Here is a 10019-nt window from a genome sequence, read left to right as displayed (position 1 = left end):
TTCCTGCTGCTTCTCACCTTGGGACCTGTGAGCCAGTGGCTAAGAAGAGGGTGGCAGAGCTGGCTGGAGCTGCCAGTTGTTCACCCCCTCCCTGCCAACCAGACTGTCTGCAATTCCCCGGGTCCTATATGCCCCTGCTGCAGCCTCAGCAGCAGCCCTGGGGACATGTGGGGTCTAAGAGTTCCTGTTCTGGGTTGGGAGTCGGGAGGGGTCTTAACAATACATGGGGAAATGGAAGACCCAGTTTCTGGCTGCGAAACTTCCCTGAACATGCCATTCCCCTTCAACAATCCAGGGACGACCTCCAAAACGGATCATGTGAAGCCAGGGATGGCGGCGCACACCTGTAATCCCAGCAACTCAGGAAGTTGAGGCAGGAGGATCCCAAGTTCAAGGCCAGCCTGGGCCATTTAGAGTCCTTATGTCAAAATAAAAAGGGCTGGGGATGTAGCTCAGTGATACAGCACCCATGGTTTCAACTTCTGATAACAACAACCGAACACACACACACTCATCAGAAACAGTGTGCCTTCCTTGCCCCAGGCTGCAAGTTCTTCCTTAATCTAACCTTAATCCCTTGCAGAGGGGTGGAAAAGGACAGAGATGAATCGCAGTTTCTTATAAATCTGGTGGCTTCTTGTTCCCCGAGGGCAATATAGCGGAGGAGCACTGTGGTTCTGGCTCTGAGTCAGGCCCCTTCGCCCGGGCGTCCCCAGTGCCATCTCCCTCCGCCCCGCCCGAACTGGAAAATCAGGCTCATGCCTCTGCCCGAGAGTCAGTGCTTCCCCTGCTTCCCCTCACCATCTCGCTTTCCCCTAAAGGGAGGTGTTTCCTCGAAGCTGGGAAAAGTCAAGGGGGCAGAGACCTCGCCAGCTACGGGGAGGCGGGTCTCGGTGGGCACGGGCTGGGGGGTGGGGCTACCTGCCTTCCTGTCCCTTCCCCCTTCAGCCCAGCTCCGCAGCCCTGCTCTTCCAGCCCCACGCCTATAGGGTTATCGGGGCTCGCAGCTCCGAGGGGGAGGGCGGGGCGAGGAGGGGAGGTGTCATGCCTCTGGTGTGACTGAGTGACACAAGGCGAGTGTCCACACATACATTCTGTGTCCACATCATGCTCTTCATCCCTTCCCAGAGGCTCACGATGGGCGGGTACCCGTCCCGACCTTGCATCCTGGGCAGTCAGCAAATTCCTTCCACCTCCTTCAATGCGAAGAAACCCCATCCGCCTTGGGGGAAAAGGCTGGGGGATTCAGGAGTTTAAGAAGAGCTGGGTACTTCCCATCCCAGAAAACCAAACGGACTCCACTCCTTCCCACCAGGGGACCCCCTTGCACTCCGCTGGTGGGGGCAGGTCACAGTGTGCCCTGAAGACCTTCAGCCTTCCCACCTGTTCCAAGACTCAGAGACTCGAACCCCAGTGATCAGAAGCCTGCGCCAGACCTTGGATGAAGGCTGGAGAGTCAGGGGAGGGTCCCTCCCCTTGGGGAAAGGAGAAGAAGGTGCTAGAAGGGTGGGAGCCAGCAATCCATAGGAACGCATGTGCCGCCCCCGCCACGCCCCTGAGCCTGCGGGTGGGGGAGGAGAGAATGAAAGCGCCGAAACAGAAAGAGAGATGGAAAGAGAGAGAGAAAGGAGGGAAGGAGAGAAACCGAGACAGCGAGAGTCAGAAGGAGAGCGCAGGGCTGTGCAGGGCAGCGCAGGGCAGCGCTGGGGCGGCGACCAGGCCGGGTGCGGGTGACGCGGGCGCCTAGAGTTAGGGTCCAGGTCTGGGTACTTTTCCCTTTTTTCATGAGCACTGCGGATACACAAGCGGTCAGTGGCAGAGCACTTGCCTAGCGTGTGTGAGGCACCGGGTTCGATCCTCAGCACCACAAAAGAAAGAAAGAAAAATAAAGGTATTGTATCCATCTGCAACTAAAAATAGTTAAAAAAAAAAAAAAAAAAGAAAAAGAAAAAGAAAGAAAGAAAAAAGAAAAAGAAAAAAGGTCAGCGCGGACAGAATCTAGGTTTTTCATCTCGAGAAGGGGAAATCGAAGCTCAGCGAGAGTTTGACCGGTTCAGAGTCACCTAAAGGAAACACCGAGCCCCGGGGGAGCCCACCTCCTGCCTCCCGGGGGGAATCCGGAGGGCGGCGCTGGGAGGCCGCGGCAGGGCGGTTCTCAGTGGGCGGGGCTTGGGGAGCGGCAACGGACCGGGATCCAGACTTGCCTTGAGGGTGTATTTGCATGGCGAGCGCAAGTCTTGCTTTGAGATGTTACAGATCAATAAGAATAGCTCAACTTTCTAAAAGATGCTCTTATGTAACACAGACGAGAGGATGCAGCCTCCTCCCTTGGCTCTCCCATACCAAGGAGGCAAGAAAAGAGACCAGTCCAGGGGTGTTTTAGAGTCCTAGAAGGGGGAAGGAAAACATCTATTCCTATCCCACCTCCACCTGAACTCAGGATCACCTGAGTTATCGTCTCCAGACTCTGGGAGGGCCCTGGGAATCCAGAACTGTGGAACTCTACTAGTACCCCGACGGGGCTGGGTGTGTGTGTAGCCTGGCTTCCACTGTCTGCCCCACTCCTGCCTGAAAGACCACCCACAGAACTTGACCCAGAGTAGGGAGGGGACTGTCTCCAGGTCCCACAGCCAGCTGGGAGTCAGTGGGGAAATTCCAACCTAGGGCTCTGGTCCCAGGCTAAAGCCCCAGGTTGGCTGCCAAGCCCTATAGAGGGAATCCATTGTGCCCACTTCTGCCCTCAAAGTGGCTCTGCCCCCTCAAGCACTGGAGTTGGTTCGGCACAGTGGTGCACACCTGTAATCCCAGTGACCTCAGGTGGCTGAGGCAGGAGGATGGCAAGTTCAGGCCAGCCTCAGCAACTTAGGCCCCAAGCAACTTAGCAAGACCCTGTCTCAAAATAAAAAATAAAAAAGGGCTGGGGATGTAGCTCAGGGGCAAAACTTGGTGAAATGCCCCTGTGTTCAGTCTCCAGTCTCAACAACAACAGCAAACCTGCAGCTGGAAGAGACAGATTGGAAGCAGACTCTTAAGGGAACCCTGGTGTCTGCCACTCCAGCCCACCTTACTCCAAGCTATTGGGTGAGGAAGCCCAGGAATAATGTATCCCCCTCCCGGGTGACCCCAATTCTTGAACCCCTAGGCCCTGCAGGCTCTCCCCTCTGAGAACTCAGGCCCTAGCAAAAGTCTCCAAAGAAAACCAGTTTTTATCATGGCCTCTGTCACCCCTAAAAATTTGGGGGGCTAATGGGAGGGGTTTCCAACCCCCTTAGTCATCCTAGGAAGCCAAGCTGAATAGCGGTGACTGATATCCACCCAACCACAAGCCAATTTTGTGGTTTCAGTTTTCAAAAGGAGCAGCAAAGCCTTGGCCCTGGCAGAGGTGTGGCCTGTGTCCTGGCCCCCCGACCAGCCGGGCACTGCATGCCGAGGCCCAGGTGCTGCACAATGCAACCTGAGGCTCAGGAAGACCAGAATGTCCCCACCTCGCAGACTCACCTAGACAGGACAGGGTTGTAATCAGTAGAAACGCTCCCCACCCTGCCCAGCACCCCTGGCAGCTTCACTGGCGAGGATGACAACTTCATCCAGGGTGAGCCCTTTGCCCTTCCCGCCTTTTCCTTTTTACATTTCCTTTTCTTTTCCTTTCCTTTCATTTCCATTCTTTTCTGTCATTTCATTTTTCTCTTTTTCTTTCCTTTCCTCCCACATGAGTGACAGGGAAAGAGATCAAGATTATCTCTTAAGCAAGCTTCCCACTGAGTAAGAGTTTAGAAGCATCTCAGAAATAGAAAATGCCAAAATGTCAGAGCCAAGAGGGAAATTAAAACCACCTAGTCCAGTCGCTTCGTGTTCTCAAAGTAGGGAGCAGAGGCTCTGAGTAGTGATGCGAGGTTCTCAGAGCGCAGGACAGAGGCACTGGCCCCTGGGCACAGCCTCTCACCACCTGCTGCACCCAGCAGGCTGCGTGCAGCTCCTCCCTTTTGCCACAGTTTCCACAGTGGACCAGATCCCTTGTCCTTGTGACCAGAGAAAAGAAGAAAGATGGAATTAATAAGCTCAAGGAGGCAGAAAGTCAGGGCACAGGGTGTTAGCATTTTGGCAACACACAGAATTGTCCCCTCCCCCCAGAAGCCTACCTGAATTAGCTACAGGTGGTCACCTTGCACACCTAGTGGCCTTGGCCAAGCAGGAAGGGAAAGGAGGGAGCAAGAGTGAAAGAGACATGCCTGAGTGTCACCCCACAGCTCCTCACAGCCCTAAGTGACAGGGAATGAGAAGAGGGGGCAAGAGGTGGGGTCCAGATAGGAGGGGGTATGAGTGAAGCTAGGGAGGGGAGGCACCCACTGGGGAAAAGCTACCCTGATGAGTCACTGCTGCCCAGGTGCAGCCCTCTGGTGGCTTCCAGAGGTGGCATGTGAGGCTGCTCATGTGGTTTCTACACGGGATACTGGAGCAGGGTGGAGGTGCTAGAATTGGCTCATACCCGCTCCAAAGAGCTGGCTTTGTGTGACTCCTGGTGCTCAGTGCCATCTTAGGGTAGCTTATATTGGAGAACCAGTTGCTAAATATCAGCACACCGGTGGGTACGGGCCCTACGCCTGTACGTGCATGCGGAACCACATATGTGTGCTGGCACGCACCATTCCAGGGGTCTCTGGTGCTTAGCACTGTGGCACTGTGATCCTGGGTGTGAGATGGGTGTGTACCCTCGTGTACAGGGGGAGCATGCCTCTGCATGTGGGTGCCCTGAGAGGCTGATGGTGGGAAGGGTGTGTGTGTATAATTGGGTCTGTCCAGGGTGCACCCCAGGGGCATGGTGACCAGGTGAGTGTGCAGCATGGTGTGATAACGGCACATCTGCCTGACTGTGGGAAGGAGACCCACCTGTGCCCACTGTGGGGAACCAGGACAGCACTGAGACCACACACACACACGAACCTCTGAGCTCAGAGGACTCAAGGAGAGATGAGCCTTCTGCGCCAAGTTCCTCCTCGGTCCCTCCTCTGTCCCTAGGCACAATCTCCACCAGTCCAGGAGGCAATGGGTTGCCAGGCAGCCAGCGACTCTCTGATCCCCCTAAGTTTTGTGTGCACCCTGGACCTACCATAAAGGCCAGCCTGGTGGGCACTGTCTTCCCCCTGCCCCTCGCCTGCACTGCGGTGAGCCGTCTCCCTCCTCCATCTTCTGACCCTCCCCTCCACACCCCTCCAGTGTGCTCTTGCTGCCTGTGGGGAGAAAGACCAGCTCCCACAACACCCATGAGGCCAAAGGCTCTGGAAGGGGGAGGGGTGTGCTCACCCTTCAACGGCCGAGCAGGAAGGCTGGGCAGGATGACAAGCAAGCCTCCCTGCCCCTGGTTGACCCACTCAGCTTCTCTGCCCCCTCTTCCCACTCTGGAGATTTGTCTTCTCATCCCCATTTTTCCCTTGAGGGCTCTGACTTAGATCTAATCTCAGTCTCCCTGCCAAAAAGTCCTGCAGGCCTCTCACTTTAGGCATGGAAGGAGCTAGGGTCTCCAAAGCTGCTTCCTCCCCTCCCTGCCTGTCAGGGTGGAAGAGAAAAAGCACAAAGTCAGGAGGACCAGGAGAGGATCTGAGATGAGACAGGGGTTTCCTGACCTGCGTCCTCCTAAGTCAGACCCCTCACCTCCTGGTCAGGCTTGGGGAGGTCCATGTTCTGACACCTGAACCCACCTTCATCCCTCCTGCCTGGGCCTTCAGAACCTGCCTGCCTACAGGTCACTCTGCCTATCTCTCTGCCTCCATCCTGCACTGCCTGAATGCCAAGCAATCTCTCCAGCCTCGGGGGAGGAAGGGGGCTGCTGTGGAAATTCTAGGGTTAGGGTAACGATCCCTTCACTCATCCTCGGAAATGTGCCCCTTGTCTTCACAGGAAGTTCTTCCGTTTTTTCTTTTTTTTTCTTCTTTTTTTTCTTTCTTTCTTTCTTTCTTTCTTTCTTTTTTTTTGTTTGTTGTTGTTGTTGTTGTTGTTGATTTTTGGTACCAGGGACTGAACCCAGGGGCACTTACTCACTGAGCCACATCCCAGCCCTTTTTGTATTTTTATTTAGAGACAGGGCCTCGATGAATTGCTCAGGACTTCACTAAGTTACCGAGGCTGACTTTGAACTCATGATCCTCTTGCCTCAGCCTCCTGCGCCGCTGGGATAACAGGGATTACAGGTATGCACCTCCATGCGGGGCAAGTCTTCCTAAATTCTAACCTAAGGTTCCCTCTACTGCAGCTGTGCTCATGAGCTGGGGGCCAGACTTTCTTCCAACCCCAGTCAATCAGGTAAAGCTGGATTCTCAGGCAGAGACACAGCTAAGCTCCAAAAACGAAAACAAAAGTCTCTGCTCATCCCAGCATGCTTTCTATCTACACGTCCTGTCTTCCCCCTGCACTGGGCCACCACAGAAACCCACAGGGCATTGGAGCCTTCATCCCAAAATGAGTCAGGGCCTCCAGAAGGTTGAGCTGGGGTGCAAGAATTTCCCCTTCGTGCCAAATCAAGGGCTCTGCTTGATGGTGAACTCCATCCAGCCTCCTGAGCCGACCTCTGGGGGGCAAGCTCAGTGGCCCTGGCAGGGCCTCCACCCTGAGCCCATACCAAACCCCGCGTTTAATGCCAGGGGTGGTCCAGAGTGCCAGAGAATGGAGCTGGGGACCAGACATGCTCAGCACGTGCTCTGGGCCTGCCCCATGGTACCCCTCCACATTTTTATTCCAAGACTGCTCCCTTGATCTGAAGCCCCAGGGACCCTCAAAAGGGTGCTAAGAGCCTAACTCCAAATCTCCGGGTTCATTCTTTCTACTCTCGTGCTCAAGGGAACAAGACTTTCTCAACAGGGAGGAAGGTGCTGGAAGGTCCCAGGACCGCTGAAGATGGCTGGGAGAGTGGAGGCAATGGGTGGCCCGGCTGACCTGTGTGGAAGCTGGCGTCGTCCCTGCACCCTGGCCCTGCACTGCATATATTCTCTCCCCCAAAATAGCATCTCTTGAGGGAGAGTGGGGGAAGTTCTCAGCTCACTGTTCACTCCTTCCCACAGCGCGTTCACAGCTCTCCCTGCTGTCTCTCGCGACCTGGTTTCCCTGCCACATTCTGCCTCCACCCTCACCCTCACCCTCCCAGGTCCCAGGACCCCTCGGCCAGAGAGGGAGCCTCTTCACCACAGCCATCCTCCTGCCATCTCCTGCCTCCCAGCTGTGACTGATGTACTGTTCCTTATCCACTGTGGGACAGAAGTCAATTCCATGCACATAAATGGAGGATCGAATATGGTTCTGAGGGTCTGTGGGGTAGTCTCAGGGGCATAAAGGGTGAACTAGGGCTTGGGTTGTATCTCCGTGGTAGAGGGCTTGCTGAGTCCTACGTTCCATCCCCGGCTCCACAACAAATAAAGAAAGAAAGAAGAAGAAAGGTCACCCAACTGTAACAATCCTGATCCTTTTCTCAAAGATCTCTTGAGGGGCAGGCCCTACATTTGGAGAGCTCCTCCAAGTACAGGTTGGACTAAAGGCCTCTAACAGGCTTCTTGGCCCCAACCACACATCCCTAGGGACTGGGGTCTCATACTAGACTCTGATTTACCTCTTGCCATTTCTAGAAATTTCTAGAATCTAACCCCAAATTGTTCTGCTGTTATCTGGATTCTTTCCCACAGAGAATGGTCCCTTGTATCCCCCTCCCAGACTGGCCTGGGAGGTTCAGGCCCTGGCCTTGGGAAATGGCCAATCTGATGGGGGAGGCAGGATACAGGCTGTAGGACATTGGCAGAGATGAGTCCCCAGCTGGGCAACACTGGTCATCACAGCTGCAAGAGGGGCCCTAGGAGAGGGCTCTCAGAGCAGGGCAGGGTAAAGTGGGCTCAGGAAAAGGGGCAGCCTTGGGGTGTTTGGGACCAAGGGCAGCGAGAAGCTGGGAGGGGGCATCTGCCTGATGTGAGGGTGGATGAGCAACAGTGGGTGCACTTACCCTGCCCAAGCCAGCTGTGGGGTGACCTCTTGCCCCTGGTACCGTGGGAGTGTTGGAGGCAGGGAAAGAGTGCCTCAAAGTCACCCCCCCAAGGGAACCACCTCCCCCCTTGTTATTTCTGGCTCCAATTTCTTGGTCAAGAAGGGTGTCAGTGGTAATGCAAATTAGGAGGTATTGGAGGTGCTGGCCGACACCCATCCTGTCCCCCAGCCCCTCCCCCTCCCCCATGCCCACACTCACACAGCCAACTGGAACATCTGTGAGCCGCGCCTGGTGACCCTGCCGTAGCTGAAGCAGCTGGGAGGATTACTGAAGCTACAGGTGGGGGCTGGGCTATGACCCAGTCCTTTCCTGCCCTCAGCCTCCCTGGACCATGAACATAGAGTTACAGGGTATCTGCAGAGATGCCAGTGCCACAGACCAGCAGGGACTTCATCCCAGAGCCTTCTCTCCGGGCTGCTGATAGCAGGGTACAGACTCCAATCTGCTGAATGCACGGCTCACAGCCTCTGCAGATGGGGGTTAGATCTCAAGAGGAGGCACTTGGGCAACCACAGGGAGCTTCCCGGAGTGTTGAGAATTTCTCTCACAGTAGACAAAGTGGAGGAAGGGCAGGAAGAGGGGCAGGGTGCTAGAGAGTTTTGCACTTCTTCCCCCGTTATCTGGCCTCTGCCCTGGATACCTTCTCCCATTCCTCTCAGCAAGGACCCCTTTTGCCCTTGACAGTTCATCCTTGCATCTGACCTCAATTCTCTCAAATTTGTGGTTGCCAAATCTACTCAGTTCTTGTCCTTGTTGAGGGAGATATAGGATGAGGGAAGCCGTCCTCTTCCCCCTACCCTACCAAGATGTCACTGAGTAGAACACGCACCACCTTTTCTCCATCAGTCTTAATCAGCAAGGTGAGGTGTTTCTCATTAACAGGGCTCACCTGCACACCCTCCCTCTGCTAGCGATCTGCTTCTCCTTGCACACAGTGCTACCCATGCGCACACCACCAGCTCCTGCCAGGAGCTGCTGCCCTCTATGACTGATCACCTGACACAGCTTGCAAGGGACCCAGGACAGGGACAGGGGTCCCTGTGGCCTGGTAGCTCTGCTGGAGAAACCCTGTGGGGGATAAAAGTCAGAGCCGGAAAGGATGCTGGAGGCTGGCTTTTAATTTGGCATGTGGACACACCCCCAAAAGATGGCTTGGTCTCTGTGAAGTCATCTCCCCTACCCTTGCCACATTTGGCTTGGGGTCTATGCTGGATGAGTGAGTGGGTTCCCCAGGTGTGCCTTTTTCAGACTTGACAGAGGTCTTCCTGCCATGGGGCTAAAGGAAAAATTGCCCCACCCTCTCCCCTGTCCAGGAGCCGCTGTGTTCTCTCAGGCCCTTGTGCCCTCTTCTTGAGCAATGAGTAGCAAGAGTAGCAAGTGTCCTGTCTGATCACAGTGCTGTGTGGGAGAAGAGGGGGCAAGATGAGCGTTGCCACTGCTCCAGCCCCTCCCCAGCTCTCCCTCCCCCACGTCCTCTCCTTTTGGGGGCATTAGATGCAAGGCTGCAGCTAGGGGAACTGACTGGGGAAATGCTAGATTTTTCTCCTTTCCCCCCCTTCCCTCCCAGCCCCCAGCAACTTTCTGCCCTGCACCTGAGCCCTTTCCCAGGTCTCTAGAAATCAAGGAGACAAGCTGCCAGAATCTGCACCCTATGTCCCCATGCTCCCCTCACCCTCTTGACAGGGCGACTGTCCAGGCGGTGGGATACCTGGGTTCCCTCCCACCTTCTGGCACACTCAAGGACTGTGCTCAGGTTACCTGGGTCCCCCTTGCTGTGTTCTAGCTCATTCCCCAGCCATTCTCAAGGACCGGGATCTCCCTTTGCCTGTATGTCCCTAGGCCACCTCTTATCCTTTCATTCCACTCTAGCAAGTGTTTCCAGAGATCCAGTGAGTCCCAGATTCAGAAACCTGGGTGCTGTCTTCCTCTATGACAGGTAGTCGAGATGGGGGGGACTGGGGAGGACACTGAACACCCATGCAACAAAAGCTCCAGAGCC

Source organism: Sciurus carolinensis, chromosome 3 (assembly GCF_902686445.1).
Source record: "Sciurus carolinensis chromosome 3, mSciCar1.2, whole genome shotgun sequence".
NCBI lineage: Eukaryota > Metazoa > Chordata > Mammalia > Rodentia > Sciuridae > Sciurus > Sciurus carolinensis.
Note: the sequence above shows the minus strand (reverse complement) of the source record.